The 17,855-nt window shown below is 44.6% G+C and overlaps 1 protein-coding gene and 1 non-coding gene across 2 annotated transcripts in view; one reads left to right on the top strand and one right to left on the bottom strand.

Moving 5' to 3' along the window:
- MOCS1 (molybdenum cofactor synthesis 1) overlaps nucleotides 1-17,855 on the top strand; it is a 135,523-nt gene that overhangs the window by 69,228 nt on the left and 48,440 nt on the right. The window lies entirely within an intron of this gene.
- Nucleotides 8,372-8,508, bottom strand: LOC119941103. The gene has a single exon (XR_005455133.1). It is a non-coding gene; the product is annotated as a small nucleolar RNA SNORA7 (small nucleolar RNA).

Here is a 17,855-nt window from a genome sequence, read left to right as displayed (position 1 = left end):
TTTGTGACCTTTTAGAGGGTGGTTTCTGTGATAGGAAGCCAGATTGGAGGGGGTCAAGGAGAGACGTGGAGAAGAGGAACTTGAGAGAGCGTCTTTAATTGAAACCTGATCTCGCCTTAGGGCCTTGACAAACTTTAAGTAGACAAATGGGCTTAGTAGTTCCAAGAGCCCAGGTGTCCAAGGCTTTTGTAAAGTAAGCCAAAGAGTTTTGAGGTCTTGGTATTATTTCCTGTTCAGCTCCTGAATCTGAGGTGCAGTCTCGATCATAGCTTCTCTGCCAAGTTTTGGTATTGAAGCTTCCTTGAAACTCTGGGAGCTCCTGGTCATGAATCAGCAAGCTTCCCAGCATGGTTCTTGGTAAGAAATTGTTCAGAGAAATGAGATGCTACAATTGTTGTAAAACCGTCATTTTGTGCTCATCTTTCAGTGCCTCAAAATCTTCCAGCATAAGCCTGTTCCTCTCCACTTCAATCAGGAACTCCTGGCCATCGGCTATAAGCACTCAATCAGGGCTCTCACCCTTACCTATCTTTCCTCCTCTTCTTCTGTAAACCAGCCCACATCCTTGGCTCCTCGAATGCTAACCTTCTCACTGTATCTCAATCTCTTCTATTTCACCAAAAACCTCTCGCCCGCTTCCTGCCTCTGGTCTGAAGTACCCTCCCTCCTCATATCCAACAAACAATAACTCTCCCCCGCCAGGCCCTCAAAGCCTTTTTGAAGGCCCATCTCCTCCAAGTGGCCTTCCCTGACTAAGACCTCCTTTCTTCTTCTCCCAGTCCCTTCTGCATTGCAAGTCAACACCCTTTACTCATTCCCCATCCCAGCCCCACAGTACTTATGCCCCTATCTTCAATGTATTTATATAATAATAATAATAATAATAATGGTATTTGTTAAGTGCTTACTATGTGCCAAGCACTGTTCTAAGCACTGGGGTATATACAACGTAATCAGGTTGTCCCACGTGGGACTCACAGTCTTAATCCCCATTTTACAGATGAGGGAACTGAGGCACAGAGAAGGTAAATGATTTGCCCAAGGTCACACAGCAGACAAGTGGCAGAGCTGGAATTAGAACCCATGACCTCTGACTCCCAAGCCTGTGCTCTTTCCACGATGCCATGGTACTTCTCAATTAATGTCTGTTTCCCCCACTAGACTGTAAGCTAGTTGTAGCAGGGAATGTGCCTGTTTCTTGTTATATTCTACTCTCCTAAGCACTTAGTACAATGTTTGGCACACAGTAAGTACTCAATAGAGATGACTGAATAAGCGAATGAATCTAACACCAATTTACTCACCATACCTTGATCTTGTCTATCCTACCTCCATCCCCTTGGTTCACATCCTCCCTCTGACCTGAAATGCCTATCTATCCCCTTCATATCCAGAGAACCACCACTCTCCCTTGCTTGAAAGCCCTATTAAAATCGTATCTCCCCCAAGAAATCTTACCTGACTAACCTTTCATTTCCTCTCTTTATTCTCATTCCCTTCTGCATTATCTATGCACTTGGGTCTGTAACTCTTAAGTACTTCATTGCTTAAGTACTTCATTGCTTCATTGCTTCATCTCTTCCTCCCTTCAAGGCCCTACTGAGAGCTCACCTCCTCCAGGAGGCCTTCCCAGACTGAGCCCCTTCCTTCTTCTCCCCCTCGTCCCCTTCTCCATCCACCCCATCTTACCTCCTTCCCTTCCCCACAGCACCTGTATATATGTATATATGTTTGTACATATTTATTACTCTATTTATCTATTTATTTTACTTGTACATATCTATTCTATTTATTTTATTTTGTTAGTATGTTTGGTTTTGTTCTCTGTCTCCCCCTTTTAGACTGTGAGCCCACTGTTGGGTAGGGACTGTCTCTATATGTTGCCAATTTGTACTTCCCAAGCGCTTAGTACAGTGCTCTGCACATAGTAAGCGCTCAATAAATACGATTGATGATGATGATGCTTACTTTGTGCCAGGCACTGTACTAAATACCAGAGTAGATTCAAGACATCAGGTTGAACACAGTTCATGTCCCACATGGGGCTCACAGTTTTAACCCTATTTAACAGATGAGGTAACTGAGGCACAGAGGAAATAAGTGACTCACCCAAGGTCACATTCCCACAGCACTGGTGTCCATATCTTCATAGGCTGCTGCTTCCCTTATCTAATTTATTTTAATGTCTGTCTCCCTCCACCGGATTGTATGCTCCTTCAGGGCAGGAATTATACTCTGCACACAGTGCAGTGCTCTGCATTCAATAAGTGATCAATAAATACAATTGATTGATTGCTCTGCACAGAGTAAGTGCTCAACAAATGCCATCACTTGGTAGATCGATAGGAGATACAATTGGCTTTCTTCTTGGCAGTGGGGACATTGTTCCAGGAAACAAGAGGAAGGTACTTCCTTGGTATTCCATTCGTTTCATCATCATTTCATATCATTTCCTGATATTTCATCATCATTGGTATTTATTGAGCATTTTCTATGGACAGAGCACTATACTAAGCACTCGGGAGAGTTCAGTGTAACAGAGTTGGTAGGCACACTTCCTGCCCACAAGGAGCTTACAGTCTAGAGAACAACTTAGTTTCTGAACAACCCAACTCCTCTCTACTCACTTGATGAGCAATGACATCAAGAGATGATTTTGCCTGGTGGGAGGGTGGGAGGAAGAGGGTCTTCTGAAATCATGTAGAAGGGTATTATATGAGCCCCCCAATTTTCCAGCCCAGCCCTGACTGATGCTATCATGTGAAATTTGTCATATTTAAGAGGATAATTGCTTCCCTCATGTAAATGCCCCAGTGTGATTTTTGAGGAGAAAAGCAGTTTATTTTTTGAACCATTTAATTTAAATGAGTGATAGCCTTCCACTGGGGGAAAGATGGAGGAGCAGAAGTGTAAGAACCCAGATCACATAGCAAGGATGGTGACAGTTAAATCAATAAGGGTCTCTTTTACACAGCACTTATGCAAGCAGAATAGAAGTAAGAGATGCAATCTTAAGTGCCCTGTTACTTTACTTTCTTTTAAAGGCATTTGTTCAGTGCTTACTTTGTGCCAGGCACTGTCCTAAACACCAGTGTAGATACAAGACATCAGGTTGAACAGTTCATGTCCCACGTGGGGTTCACAGTCTTAATCCCCATTTAACAGATGAGGCAACTGAGGCACAGAGGAAATAAGTGACTCGCCCAAGGTCACACAACAGACTAATGATGGAGCAGGGATTAGAACCAGGACCTCTGACTCGCAGGCCCATGCTCTTTCCACTAGGCCAGGTTGCTTTCTTCTCCCCCTCTTTCCTCGTCCTTTTTTCTTTTCCTCTTTTCTCTCCTGTTCCCCTTACTTTTTGCTAGGTTTAATTCTCATGTGACCCATGTAATGGCCCCATCCTTGTTTTAATGTTAACAAAAATTATGCAACAAAAGTGGGACAATTATGCGAGTAAATTCGGCATTCATGCTTGGTAATAAATAACTCGTTTTGACAGGTAAGCAACAAGACCGAATCATAAACCCTAAACGGAAGTTATGGGACTGGTGTGGTCCCTTGCGGAACAAAATCTCAGAGAGCCGTGATCCTTTTAGGGAGAGTAGAGAGGGGGCGTTTGAGGAAACTCACTTCTCTCCCCGCCCTGCCACAGGGACTACCCAAGGTGTCCCTCTTTGTGACCCTCCTGCCAGACTTGCTGGTTGGACGAAGCTCCAAATAGCCACCTCCTCCCTCTCCTCCTTCTCCTCCCTGCCCTGTTTCCCCTTGCTGGGTCAGCCAGGTACTGCTTCTCATTAAGGGAACTGTGGACCTGAATTCCTCACTCCTTGGCGTGTATAATTATGCTCCGCAGGAAGGCCCGGGGGACTAGAAACAGACTTTTAATCAATTCCACATGCATCAAAAATAACTCCCAAGAAAACTGTTTAATAGGCGCTGTTCAAAGAGTTCCACCGGGCTCTCTGTCCCAGACTCCCACATGACGCTTCCCGCCATCCCGGCTTAATTGTTCAGGGGGGACGGGAGGCTCCCCCCAAAGTGAGGGCTGCTCTTGGATTGCATTTCTTTTTTTCTAGTTAACTTGGGGTGAAAAGAGCTTTCTTATGAAGTCAGTTCTCCTGTTGTCCAAATCATAGGCAGCAGACATGTGGCAGAGCTGGGTTTAGAACCCAGGTCCTTATGACTCCAGGCCCGTGTCTATCCACTAGGCCATGCTACTTCCCCCTTAGGGGAAGACTAATTCACAGGCAGGACCGCCAAACCCAGGATGGAGACCACCCAGCTAATGGGAGGCAGGGGCATTCATTCATTCAATCGTATTTATTGTGTGTTTACTGTGTGCAGAGCACTGTACTAAGCACTTGGGAAGTACAGCTCAGCAACAATGGATTGGGTAACCAATCAACCAATCAATCAATGGTATATATTGAGCTCTTACTGCGTACAGAGCACTGGAGTAAACACTTGGGAGAGGACAACACAACAGAATTAGCAAATATGTTCCCTGCTTATAATAAATTTAGTGTCCAGAGGGACTAGTGTGGCCTAGTGGAAAGAATCTGAGAGTCAGAAGACCTGGGTTCTAATCCCAGCTTGGATATTTGTCCACTGCGTGACCCTGGATGAGTCAGTTCATTTCTCCGTGGCTCATTTTCCTTCACTGCACTCGGCTATATTGTTATATTGTACTCTGTCAAATGCTTAGTACAGTTCTCTGCAAACAGAAGGCAATCAATAAATGCTATTGGTTGATGGATAAAATAGGGATTAAATACCCATTTTCCCTCCCTCTTAAACTGTGAAGCCTCTATGGGATAGAGATTTTGTCTGGCTTGATTATCTTGTATTGATCACAGTGCTTAGTAGAGTACTTGACAATGGGGTAGTAAATAAATTGAGTGCTTATTATATGACACCCACTATTCTAGGCACTAGGATAGATATGTGAAAAGCAGGTCCCACATGGGATTCAAAGTCTAAGTAGGAGGGAGAACTGGTTTGAATCCCTCAGCATTCCCTGAGCCTTTGTGTTGGGAATGGGGAGGGCAGAGATGGAGAGGCAGTGGGAATTAACCAGGAACAGAACTATTTTGCAGATGAGGGAACTGAGCACAGAGGATTTAAGTGACTTGCCCAAGGTCATATTGAAGACAGGTGGCAGAGCTGGGATTGGAACCCAGATCTTCTGACTCCCAGGCTCAAGCTCTTTCTACTAAACCACAGTGCTTCACCTGGATTCCACCCCCTTCATTCCCTGAGAACTGCCACAATTATTACCCACTAGATCGTAAGCTCCTTGAGAACAGAGATCATGTCTGTGAACTTCATTGTACTGTACGCTCCCAAGCACTTAATACAGTGCTCCTCACATAGTAAATGTTCAATAAACACCACCGATTAATCTCTTGGGGGAAGAGGAGAAAGTTCTGAGGCATTTGAGCAGAGAGTCATCCTGCTTGCTGGCGAACTCCCCTTGTTTGTGAGATCAGTCCATCCATTAATTGTATTTATTGAGCACTCACTGTGTGCAGAGCACTGTACTAAGTGTTTGGCAGAATGCAATACATCAGAGTTGGTAGACACACTCCACCTCAGGCCCTCTCAAATTTTCTTTTTCAGCCCTAGACAGAAGCAACCATTCAGGCCTGTGTGGGGCCTCCACCTTAAAGAAATCAAAGAGACGTAAACAAAATCAGGCAAAGGGACTAATAAAACCCACAGGGGCTTCCTAAAGCCAAACAGCCTCTACCTCTACCCTCTCTCTCCCTCTAGACTGTATGGTCATTTTGGGCAAGGAATGCATCTGTTTTTTGTTGAATTGTACTTGCCCAGGAGCTTCGTACAGTGCTCTGCACACAATCATTGTTCAATAAATACAACTGAATGTATAAATGCATGGTGCTTCAGATTCTAAGGGGATGGTCTGCTCCAATCCGGGTGGAAGGTGGGGTGGGGGCTTGTGGCAATGTAGAGTGGGCTTGAAAGCATTCCCTGAGTCTTTGTGTTGGGAACGGGGAGGGCAGAGATGGAGAGGCACTGGGAATTAGCCAGGAACAGAAATATTTTCCAGGCTCAGTAGAATCAACAGCACAGCATTGTTTGTAAAAGCAATTTGCAAGACTACATGAGTCCCTCTTGTGGACAGCAAGGGGCATCTCTGAACCAGTTCAAACTCTCCTTATTTTATTTTATTTTTTTGGCATTTAACAATAATAATAATAATTGTGGTATTTGTTAAGCGCTTATTATGTGCCAGATACTGTACTAAGTGCTGGGGTGGATACAGGCAAATTGGGTTCAACGCAGTCCCTTGTCCTGCATGGGGCTCACAGTTTCAATCCTCATTTTACAAATGAGGTAACTGAGGCACAGAGAAGTTGTGAGTATTTGTTAAGCACTTACTATGCTCTAGCCAGTCAGTTGTATTTATTGAGCTCTTACTGTGTGCAGAGCACTGCACTAAGCGCTTGGGAGAGTACTATGTAACAATACATCAGACACATTCCCTGCCCACTACGAGCTTCCAGTCTACCGTACTAAGTGCTGGGGTAGGGACCAACTAATCAGGTTGGACACAGTCCATGGTTCAGGAAGAGCTCAGAGTCTTAATCCCCATTTTACAGATGAGATAACTGAGGTACAGGGAAGTTAAGTGATTTGCCCTAGGTCACACAGCACTGGCACCCCAAGAGGCTGCTGCCCCCCAAGGCCAAACACCTGTCAGACCCTTTCAGTCCCCAGGCTTCACCTCAGCTGAACTTTACCCCATTTGAAAACCAGAGAGCCCAACCCTTCAGCCTGGCCCAAGACTGAACCATGGCCCTTTCCAGGAATCAAAAGATCCCCAAGCGACTTGGTGGGGGCGAATGGGTGTGAATAAAGATGCCTCAGTGCTTCTAGTGGGGAAATGACAGAACTGTTAAGGAAGTTGGGAGATGAATGTCTTCTTAGGGCCAAAACAACAGGGCCTGCTACAGACTTCTCTTCATACTGACTCCTGCGCCTCTTCTCTCTTCACCCGCTCCATAGCCAAATGAATAATGATCTAATTAGACATCGCTGCCAAGAATCCCAGCTTCGGACAGATGTTCTCCTGGAGAATCTGACCGGGAGCGGGTTTCGCTCTTTGGTTTCAGGAATAATGTTGGTTTTTCAGGTCCCCAGAGACCTCCATCTGTGTCACCCCACCTGCCTTCCCTACACGTCACCCCTGGGTGTTCCCCAAACTCCCCAGATAAGGGAGGGAGGGTAGAAGAAAGGAAAGAGGAAGACATTTCAAAAAGCCTCTTCTAGGACCTAATTAGAAACTAATGAGACTGCACTATATTTTATGGTTATTACCATTGTGCTCCATAGTCACATGCTTATCATCTGTGGTCTGGGCTTCAGCTTTGCACAGACTGCAATTTCACCATCTTCTCAGTCGTCTCTGACAACCAGCATGCCTCACGGTCCCCACTTCCTGCAACCCCTATGCCCAAGTCCCAGGAGGAAATAGAGTTGTTGAGAAATGGGAAGCCGTATGGCCTAAGGAAAAAGGAGCAGGTCCCTGGAGTCAGAGGACCTGGGTTCAAATTTTGCCTCTGCTGCTTGCGTGCTGTGCAACCTTGTGCAAGCCATTTCATTTCTCTGGACCTCAGTTTCCTTGTCTCACGATGGGGATTAAATATTTCTTCTCCCTCTTGAAGAGTCTTATTTTGTGTGGTATTCTGTTGAACGCTGACTATGTGCCAGCTGTGGGGTAGATTCAAGTTAGGCTGGACACAGTCCCTGTCCCACATGGGGTTCACAGTCTTAATCACCATTTTAGAGATGAGGGAACTGAGGCCCGGAGAAGTTAAATGTCTTGCCTGAGGTCACACAGCAGACTTGTGGCTGAGCCGGGATTAGAATCCACGTCTTTCTGAGTCTGAGGCCTGTGGTCTATCCACTAGGCCATGCTGCTTCTTGTGTCTCTTGTCTTGACTGATTAAGGACCAAAGGATTTTCTCCGAAGGCCTATTAGCAATTTCTCAGGGTATCAATGCTGGTCCACCCAGCCCTAAATTGGTACCCAATCTCTGTGGCCGGTATCTGGGAGGGGTGGGGGAGAATCTATTAACAGCTCCTGTCCCCCATATAAGATTCCTCCGTCTTTCTTGTCTTGTTTTATGCTGTCGAGTTGTTTCCGACCCAAAGAGACACCACGGACACATCTCTCCCAGAACACCCCTCTCTCCATCTGCAGTCATTCTGGTAGGGGGATCCATAGAGTTTTCTTGGTAAAAATCCAGAAGTGGTTTACCATCACCGCCTTCTGCGCAGTAAACTTGAGTCTCTGTCCTCGACTCTCGCCTGTGACGCTGCTGCCCAGCATGGGTGAGTTTTGACTTGTAGCAGATTACCTTCCATTCGCTAGCAGCTGTCCAAACTAGGAGTAGAATGGGTAGGCCTCTGCTTGATTCTCCCTCCCATAGCCGAGACTGGTAGAGTCTGGAAACTCTCCAGTTGTGACCCTGAGAGGAGCCTTCCATCTCCATCCATCTTCCATCTTCCATCTTCCACCTTTCATCCATGAGAGAGATAGTGAATACTCCACGGGTGGCTGTTTCAAGAAAAATGCTGAATGAGAGGAAAGTCCCTCTTTTTGTTTCCCAGATGGCATTTGTTAAGTACTTACTCTGTGCCAGGCACCGTACTAAGTGCTGGGGTAGATATAAGCTGATCAAGTTGGACACAGTCCATGTTCCATATGGGGTTCACAACTTTAATCCCCATTTTGCAGATGAGGGAACTGAGGAAAAGAGAAGTGAAGTGACTTGCTCAGAGTCCCAAAGCAGACGTGGCGGGCAGAATTAGAACCCAGGTCCTCTGCCTCCCAACCCTGTGCTCTTTCCACTAGGCGCTTTCTACTGTCATCCAATATCCACATAGGGGTGGATTCAATATGATCACAACTAATGCTTCAAATTAAAAGGGGAATATGATCCTAACATTCTGTATGCCATAAGCTTATTAAGGGCAGGGAACGTGTCTGCTAATTCTCTTATATCATACTCTTCCAAGAGCTACGTAAGCTCTCAATATATACCATTGATTTATTGATTGACTGATCTCTGATAGCCAAGGTGCCGACACATACCCAGTAACCAGGGAGAAAGGAAATGCTTGAGAACCGTTACCCAATAGCTTTTATCTGTCTACCTCTTATTTCTCTAATGCAATCAATCAACCCTATTGGAGTCTTTGAGGGTTTTCTTACTGATAGGCTTAAAAGTTGGTGCAGAGAGAAAATCAGAATAAAACAGCTATGGAGCTGGGAATAAGGGAGAGATCTAAAACCTGGGTATGGGGAATTATGGACCTTGTTCACTCTTCCAGGGTTTAATTCTAGTCCATGTGTCATAGTGATGCCCTAGGGGCAGGAAATGTGTTCAAACACAGTGTCACTCAGTCCTTATCCTAGGATATCCTAGGATGAGAAGCAGCTTGGCTCAGTGGAAAGAGCTTTGGAGTCAGAGGCCATGGGTTCAAATCCCGGCTCTGCCAATGGTCAGCTGTGTGACTTTGGGCAAGTCACTTAACTTCTTTGTGCCTCAGTTACCTCATCGGTAAAATGGGGATTAAGACTGTGAGCCCCCCGTGGGACAACCTGATCACCTTGTAGCCTCCCCAGAACTTAGAACAGTGCTTTACACATAGTAAGTGCTTAATAAATGCCCTACTCTTATAGAGAAGGAGCGTGGCTCAGTGGAAAGAGCCCAGGCTTGGGAGTCAGAGGTCGTGGGTTCAAATCCCGCTCCATCAATTGTCAGGTATGTGACCTTGGGCAAGTCACTGAACTTCTCTGTGCCTCAGTTACCTCATTGTAAAATGGGGATTAAGACTGTGAGCCTCTTATGGGATAACCTGATCACCTTATAACCTCCCCAGTGCTTAGAACAGTGCTTTGTACATAGTAAGTGCTTAATAAATGCCATTATTATTATTGTATCATTAGATTGTGAGCCCCGAGTGGAACAAGGGCCAACCTGATTACCTTGTATACATGGGAAACAGCATGGAAGAGCATATTGAACATGAATACAGGCCTGGGAATCAGAGGGTCATGGGTTCTAATCCCAGCCCCACCCCATGTCTTCTGGGTGGCCTTGGGCAAGTCACCTCACTTCTCTGTGCCTCAATTCCTTCATCTGTAAAATGGGGATTAAGAGTGCAAACCCTATGTGGAACAGGGACTTTGTCCAACCCGATTTGCTTCCCTCATCTACAAAATGGGGATTAAAGTTGTGAACCCCATGTGGGACATGGACAGTGTCCAACTTGATCAGCTTAAATCCACCCCAGCGCTCAGTATAGTGCCTGGCACATAGCAAGTGCTTAACAAATACCATTAATATTATTATTATTATTATTATTATTATTATTATTATTATTATTATTATTATTACCCCGGCTCTTAGTACAGTACTTGGTTCAGTGTCAGGTTCTTCTGACTCCCAAGCCTGTCCTCTATCCACTATGCCAGGATGGCATCCAAAGAGAAACCACAGGAATGAGGAGTCCTTCCAAGCTGAAGTTCAGGCCAGCAAAGCATTGAGCCAAAGATATCAAAGATATCTGTTATCTCTAATCTCTCCACCCAAATCCTCCCTCTTCTATTCCTTTAGCAATTCTAGGATTCCCCCTCGTAGACTGTAATCTCATTGTGGACAGGATATGTGTCTACCAACTCTGTCATATTGATCAATCAATCAATCGTACTTATTGAGCACTCGTCATGTGCAGAGCACTGTACTAAGCACTTGGGAGAGTACAATGCAACCAACGCACTCACATTTTCAACCACCAATGAGCTCACAGACTAGAGGGGGAGAACCCCAGTACTCAGCTCATAGTCAATAAGTACGATCGATTGTGGGAGGAAGTATCTGATGAATTTGGATTTTTTCTTTGCCAGGACTGGGCTGCCTGAAGGAGCCTTTTTGCCCCAGGGGGGAAATGTATTGGTACTGAAAAGATCATCCTGTCCAGGACGTGAATCAGCAGACAGGTTCCGAGGAATGAAAGAACACGTGAACTCGACTGACCCTGGAGGTTATCCTACTTAAACACTTCTTAAATCTCTTAAACATTCCCCTGCTTCACGCCACCTGCTCCAGAGACAACCAGCCACTATAAGCCACATAGTGACAACCAGCCTCCCTGAGATAAGCGGAGACCGCAGGGCTGAGAAATTGAGCAGGGCCTATGCAGGGGGTGGGGAGGGGGCCTACAAACGGGATGGGAAGACAGTGTGGCCTAACAGAAAAAGCACCAGCCTAGAAGTCAGAGGATCTTTGTTCTAATCCCGTTCTGCCACTTTACTGCTGTGTGAGCTTGCTCAAGTCCCTTCAATTCTCTTTACCTCAGTTTCCTCATCAGTAAAATGGGGATAGAATACCTGTTCTCCCCCCACTTGGACTGGGAGTTCTCAAATGGGACAGGAACTGCATCTGACCTGATTGTATGGCATATTCTACAGTGTTTGGAACATAGGGTTTACCTAATATTACAATGGGATTATTATCATTATTCTTAGACCTACTTGACCTAGAGATCCAGAGAAGGAGTCCAGGAGCACAGAAACAGGAACTAATCGAGGTGAGGAAGAAGGAATGCGTTGCGAATTGTCACTGTTGAAGTGGCTGAGCCTAGTGGAAAGAAAACGGGCCTGGGAGACAGAGGGCCTCGGTTCTAAACCCGGCTCTGCCATTTATCTGCTGTGTGACCTTGGGCAAATCACTTCACTTCTCTGTGCCTCAGTTCTCTCATCTATAAAATGTAAGACTGTGAGCCCCACATTGAGTATGGACTGTGTCCAATCTGGTTAGCTTGTATCTACCCCAGTGTTCAGTACAGTGCCTGGCTCATACAAATCACTTAACAAATACCATGAATAGTAATAACAATAATAATGATAATAATAACAATAACAATAATGTGTCCAAACTAAAGTTTAGCTTAACCCAAGGGGGTTGAATAAAACGTTTTTAGATGAGGGTTTCCAGAACATCCTTAATATTTTTTTTGACACACAAGAATCTCAAATTGTCTCAATCTCCCCTCACCCATCCTCCTGTGATTCAGCTCTGCAGCTCTAATAGACCAAGCCATTACTCCAATGTAACCAATTCTGAATAACCACTTAAACGTTATTTCAATTAAACATAAAAAATAAATTGCCAATTTTAGGGCCTGAAAATATGTAGTTGTTAAATCAATCTTATCTCAAGTAAAGGATTGCACTGAGTCAATACGGTATGTAGAATTCAAAGAAAGCTGTCCTAATCTATTAGTCTGAAGACACTTGAGACACAGACTTAATTACTACTTTTCTACCATCCAGAATTTTTCCACCAGCATTTATTTGCATTCCTTTATCTATCTGAAGCTTTTCTTATAGTGGTGACATTTCTCTAAATGCCTGCCTGAATTTTTTTAATGGTATCTGTTAAACACTTACTATGTATCAGGCACTGTACTGAGCATTGAGGTAAATACAAGGTAATCAGGTTGGCACATTTACGTCCCACATGGGGTTCACATTCTTAATCCCGATTTTACTGATGAGGGAACTGAGGCCCAGAGAAGTTGTGACTTGTCCAAAGTCACACAGCAGACAAGTGGCAGAGCCAGGATTAGAACCCAGGTCTTTTTGACTCCCAGGGCTATGCTTTATCCACTAAACCAAAGTGCTTCTCATCTTGCATTTGTAAGATGAAGGATTTTTGGAAATACTGAATCCTGATATGAAAATGTCACACACATATGCTTAAAATGCGACACATTCTAAAGGCAAAAATGAGGATCCATTCAGTCTTTGGGAATAAAGACCTTAAAAAGGCATGTGCTCATTCCACTTAAAAAAAAAAGGGTGTCCAGCCTAATTATCTTGTATCTACCCCAGCGCTTAGCACAGTGGCTAGTATATCTCTAGGCTGTAAGCTCCTTTTGGGCAGGGAACGTGTCTGTTTATTGTTATAGAGTATTCTCCCAAGCAATCAGAGTGCTTACAATGCTTTGCACGCGTAAGCACTCAATAAGTATGATTGAATGAATGAATAAATAGTAAGCACTTAAATACCATTTAAATAAAAAAGGACCACAGTAATTCCCAGGCTCAAATCCCACCTACTCCAACAAACTTTCTCCAATTAATTTCCCAGCACCCTGAACCATAACATACCTTTAGCCAGCTCTGCTCCTTACGTACTTAATACAACCTCTTTAGCACCCTTATGACCCCTTGAATTGTAAATATTTTTATGCTTGCCTTCCTTAGTACAGTCTAAGTTCCTCATAGACAAGGGATGCATCACTTTGTTAATATGTACTTCCTAAACACCCAGTACAGAGCATTACACCAAATGGGGGCTTTGATAAATGCCACAGCTTCTACTGCTGCAAATACTAATGTTATTATAGAGTTCTCTTGCTCGAGAAGCTGAATGGTTAGAGCACAGATCTGGGAAAGCATTGTACTGAGCAATCGGGAGAGTACAATACAACAGACATGGTAGATGAGATCTCTATCCAAAATGAGCTTTTACCCTCCTCCAGGGCACATGGCCATGGTCCCATACCCGTGGGCTAATTAAGCACTGAGGAGAAGCTCTGTTTCAAGAACTCAAAAGCTTCTGGGGCCACTGTGGACCACTAGCTCAGTAAAATGGGCCAATGTCTGGGTTCTAATCCTGGCCCTGCCTCTTGCCTGCTGTGTGACCTTTGGCAAGTCACTTAAGCATCTCTGTGTCTCGGTTCCCTCATCTGTACAGAGTGCTTGGTACAGTGCTCTGCATGTAGTAAGTGCTTAATAAATACCATTGATTGATCTGTAAAATGGGGATAAGATACCTGTTCTCCCTCACCCTTAGACTGTGAAACCTATGTGGAACAGGGACTCGGCCCCATATGCTTATATCTACCTCAGTGCTTAGTACAGTTCTTAGCACATAGTGTCAAACAAAAATTTTTCTTCTTCGTGGAATGTGACCGATTGTTGTCCAGGAAGGTGACTGTAAAAACTGGAAAAAATCCCACTGAGAAAGGACAAAAATTAACAGAAGCGTGACGCAATTAGAACAGTTTAGCTGGCACCCATAATTTGAGGAAGTTGGCCTTATCCACTTATAACCCCAGGGCAATTCTGCTTTAGTGCTTACACTGTACATCAGAGCTTGGGAATTGGGGAGAACTGAACTGTTTTGGATTCATGGCAAAGATCTGGCTAGAGGAAACCATTTTGTCTTACAGATGGCCAGAGTTGCCCACCCACAGGGTTATCAACAGACTAAAACCCCTCCCCAGAATCCCCTTGACACAATTCTTCAGAACTTTGAATTTGCCTCTTAGCAGGGTCAAAATAGCTTGGCCTAGTGGACTGAGCATGGGCCTGGGAATCAGAAGGATCTTTCATTCATTCATTCATTCAATCATATTTATTGGGTGCTTACTGTGTACAACGCACTGTACTAAGCACTTAGGAGAGTACAGTATAACAATAAACAGATTTCCTGTCCACAGTGAGTTTAGGATTCTAATCCCAGCTCTGCCCCTTGCCTGCTGTGTGACGTTGGGTAAGTCACTTCACTTCTCTGGGCTTCAGTTCCCTCATCTGTAAAATGGGGATTAAAGCTGTGAGCCCCATGTGGAACATGGACTCTGTCCAACCTGATTAACTCGAATCTACCCCAGCACTTACAAGAGTGCCTGGCATATAGTAAGTGCTTAATGAATACCATAGAAAGCCTCCCAAAACAACTCGGGAGCAGCTGAAATATGGGGCCATGTCTACGAAGCAGTCAGATTTTGCCCTCTCCCCTCACATGTCTGCCGGCTCAGGACAGGATCATTCCCGGGCCTTAATCCCAGTCCACCCTGGGAAGCCCAGCCCCTCTAGACTATAACCTCATTGTGGGCAGGGAACATGTCTATTGACTCTTGTTACATTTGTCGGCTCCCATGAGCTTAGTAAGTGCTCTGCATACAGTTCATCCCAGCTCCCCACTCGTCTGCTGTGAGACCTTGTGCAAGTAATTCAACTTCTCTGTGTCTCAATTCCCTCATCTGCAAAATGGGGATTAATGATAATAATGATATGATGGTATTTGTTAAGCGCTTACTATGTGCAGAGCACTGTTCTAAGTGCTGGGGGGATACAAGATGATCAGGTTGTCCCACATGGGGTCACAATCCTAACCCCCATTTTACAGATGAGGTAACTGAGGCACAGAGAAGTTAAGTGACTTGCCCAAAGTCATACAGCTGACAAGTGGCGGAGCCGGGATTAGAACTCATGACCTCTGACTCCCAAGCCCGTTCTCTTTCCACTGAGCTACACTGCTTCGCAGTGTACTTCCCATATTAAGAGTGTGAACTCCATGTGGGACAAGGACTGTATCTAACCTGATTAACTTGTATCTACTTCATAGTTTAGAACAATGCTTAGCACATAGTAAGCGCTTACAAAGTACCATAATTATTGTTATTATTATTATTGTTAAGTTCTCAATAAATACCATTGATGTTAACAGTGATGCAGAGTTTGAGGCCCTGTGGGACACAGATATGTTCAACCTGATTGGCTCAGGGGAGGGAGCATGGACACTGGAGTCAGAGGTCATGGGTTCAAATCACGGCTCCACCACTTGTCAGCTGTGTGACTTTTGGCAAGTCACTTAACTTCTCTGGGCCTCAGTTACCTCATCTGTAAAATGGGGATGAAGACTGTGAGCCCCACATGGGAAAACCTGATTATCTTGTATCCTCCTCATGCTTAGAACAGTGCTTAGCACATAGTAAGTGCTTAATAAAAGCCATTATTATTATTATTATTACACCAGTGCTTAGGACTGTGCTTGACACAAAGGACCTGCTTAACAAATGCCATAAAATAAAAGTTCCCACCATAGTCTCTAAGAGAACACACTGCTCAAGGGTAAACTCAAGGTGAGCCGCTTCGTGTCTCCCGATAACTCCGAAGCATCGGCAGAGAAGCTTTTCTTGCCTGACTCTGCAATGATGGTGGGTTCATTCATTCAGTTGTATTTATGGAACGCTTACTGTGTGCAGAGCACTTTACCAAGAGCTTGGGAAGTGCAATTCAGCAACAAATAGAGACAATCCCTGCCCACAACAGGCTTACAGTGCCCTGGGCTTCCTAAGACAAGACTTCCCGACTAGCAACAACTGGAAGACAGCACGTCATATTCTGCTCATGCATTCCTGACGAACTAAATACCTGAATCCTTGGTCCACTTCAGTAGCTGAAATACAAAGAGGCCTCACCGGTGAGTTAGGTAATCTCCACCCAGCTGCACCATTTAAGTGCTTCCTATGTACCAAGCACTGCGTTACGCACTGGGGTAGTTGTAAGACAACCATATAGGATACAGTCCTTGCCCACATGGGATTCACAGTCTATGACCCAAAGCTACACCAGATCAGTTGAAGAGACCTGGTGGCTCTCCTTGGATCCTGGACTCAGAGAGAAGCAGCATGACATAGTGGGTAGATCACGGGCCTGCTAGTTGGAGTTCATGGGTTCTAATCCTGGCTCTGCCACTTGCCTCCTGTGTGACCTGAGGTAAGTCACTTCATTTCTCTGTGCCCCAATTTCCTCATCTGTAAAATGGGGGTTCAATTCCTGTCCTCCCTCCCCATTAGACTGTGAACCTCATATGGTGTGGGGTCGGTGTCTGGCCAGATTAATTTACTTTACCCCAGAGTTTGCTACAGTGCTTGGCACAGAGTAAATACTTAACAAAGTCTATTATTAGTATCATTATTATTAATACTAGCCTAAATTCCCACAGAGAGAAACGCATCCTGGTCACTTTCTGTTCACCCAATGAAAAATGAGTCCGAGACTGCATAACGGCAAAAGAAAATCATAAAAAGCCTTTACTCGATGAATGGATGACTCAACGCCACTTCATTGCCACATATCCAGATTGAAATCCGTATTCAAAAGGACATTCCCACCTCTATTTTTTTTTTATGATATTTGCAGAGCTTGGCACATAGTAAATGCTAAGCAAATGCCATTATTATTATTATTACTATTAAGCTGGGCCCTCTTTGGCCTGGTGGAAGTCACAGCTGCTGAAAAGGTTTTATATTTCCCCCTTAAAAAGTTCAAACATGGCCAAAGATGGAGCAAGCACTTCATTCTGCTTAAACACTTGAGTCAGCTACCTGGTTCTTTAGCGAAACAGTAATCCGTATCCCACCTCCTATAATTCTCTCTGCAGTTTTTCCTTTACTTCACATCATCATTTTTTTTTTCAATTTTTTCATCTGTCTGGACAAGACCTTTTTTTTTTCCCCATCTTGACTGTTGGAAGTTTAATGTCTGAGACTCTTCTGTTGAAGTTGGACAGTCTTGGCTTTCTCTATCAATGTTCTGAACTGTTTTGAGTGTCTTGCGATCTATCGGATGGAGAGACATTTCTCTGAAGTGGCTTTCCAATACTGAAGAAGAATCGGTTTTCTTGTGGGAATTTTGATGATCAAAAATGGCTTTCCCTGGAGTTAGCTGATAGATCTCCTCCAACACCCACCCAAGTTGTGCTTCTCACTCAGTGGTATTTCTTGAGCTCTCACTATGTGCAGAGCACTGTATTAAGCACTTGGGGGAATGCATGCAAACAGAGCTGATAGACATGTTCCCTGCCCTCAACAAGGTTACAGCTTAGAGCCCTATTGCTCGTAGGAGTCTTGCACTCTCTTTTCTGAGAAGCAGCGTAGCCTAATGGAAAGATCACAGGCCTGAGTGTCAGGGAACCTGAGTTCTAATCCAGCCTCCGCCACTTCGTTCATTCAGTCGTATT

This window comes from Tachyglossus aculeatus, chromosome 19, assembly GCF_015852505.1.
Source record: "Tachyglossus aculeatus isolate mTacAcu1 chromosome 19, mTacAcu1.pri, whole genome shotgun sequence".
Taxonomy (NCBI): domain Eukaryota; kingdom Metazoa; phylum Chordata; class Mammalia; order Monotremata; family Tachyglossidae; genus Tachyglossus; species Tachyglossus aculeatus.
Note: the sequence above shows the minus strand (reverse complement) of the source record. Positions and strands in the feature narration are given on the sequence as shown.